The sequence below is a fragment of the Arachis duranensis genome, chromosome 4 (genome assembly GCF_000817695.3).
Source record: "Arachis duranensis cultivar V14167 chromosome 4, aradu.V14167.gnm2.J7QH, whole genome shotgun sequence".
In the NCBI taxonomy this organism is placed as follows: Eukaryota; Viridiplantae; Streptophyta; class Magnoliopsida; order Fabales; family Fabaceae; genus Arachis; species Arachis duranensis.
In genome coordinates this window covers 8,686,078-8,687,585 of record NC_029775.3, presented here as the reverse complement: position 1 = coordinate 8,687,585, position 1,508 = coordinate 8,686,078, and positions in this window count along the sequence as shown.

Genomic DNA, 1,508 nt, shown 5'->3' with positions numbered 1-1,508 from the left:
CATGTAGAACGGAAGTGGTTGTCAATTACGTGCGTTCATAAGTGAGAATGATAATGAGGGTTACTTATTCATCACATTCATCATGTTCTTGGGTACGAATGAATATCTTGGAATAAGAATAAAAGAGGATTTGAATAAAAGAAAATAGAATTGCCTTAATACTTGAGGTACAGCAGAGCTCCACACCCTTAATTTATGGTGTGCAGAAACTCCACCGTTGAAAATACATAAGCAAAGGGTTCAGGCATGGCCGAATGGCCAGCCCCCATGGTCTAAGAATTATGCATTCAAAGATCTGATCCTAAGATCTAAAGTGATCAAAAGATATCTAATACAATAGATAAATGTTCTATTTATAATAAACTAGCTCCTAGGGTTTACATGAGTAAGTAATTGATGCATAAATCCACTTCCGGGGCTCACTTGGTGTATGCTTGGGCTGAGCTTGATTAATCCACGAGCTGAGGCTTCTCTTGGAGTTGAACTCCGAGTTATGACGTGTTTTGGGCGTTCAACTCCGGATCATGACGTTTTTCTGGCGTTTAACTCCAGACAGCAGCATGTACTTGGCGTTCAACGCCAAGTTACTTCGTCAATCTTCGAATAAAGTATGAACTATTATATATTGATGGAAAGCCCTGGATGTCTACTTTCCAACGCCGTTGAGAGCGCGCCAATTGGAGTTCTGTAGCTCCAGAAAATCCATTTCGAGTGCAGGGAGGTCAGATTCCAATAGCATCAGCAGTCCTTTTGTCAGCCTTCTTCAGAGTTTTGCTCAAGTCCCTCAATTTCAGCCAGAATTTACCTGAAATCACAGAAAAACACACAAACTCATAGTGAAGTCCAGAAATGTGAATTTAACATAAAAACTAATGAAAACATCCCTAAAAGTAGCTTAAACTTACTAAAAACTACCTAAAAACAATGCCAAAAAGCGTATAAATTATCCGCTCATCAGAAAGCCAGGACATAATTGTCAAAGTTCATTGCTTAGGTATGTTCTGGTGCAAAGAATTCTAAAAGAAATGGAGAATTTAGGTTAATATGATGTTGGTACCCTTGTATTTTACCCTTACTTTTTTCATGCTGCAGGATCCTAAATACTATATGCTAAAAGAAGACTTCAGTCCTTGTATATTTGGTCCAGTAGAGAAGCAGAGATAGTCTTATGCTTGTGCAAAGCAAATGACTGATAGGCTAATATATGGTAAAGAATCTACTTTTTCTCTTTTATGGTAAGCTATAATTAGATTTTATTTTCTTTGTTAACTTAATTATATTGTTGTGCAAAACTATAGCTAAGCATGCGGACAATGGCCTCAAGTTCACAATTGTGAGACCCTATAACTAGATTGGCCCAAGAATGGACTTCATTCTTGGTGTGGATGGACCATGTGATGGTGTCCCCAGAGTTCTAGCTTGCTTCAGTAATGTAATATCAGCTACCTGGTTCTGTTTCTAGTAAATGTCTTTCATGACTTTGATACACATCAGCTACTTGAGATGTT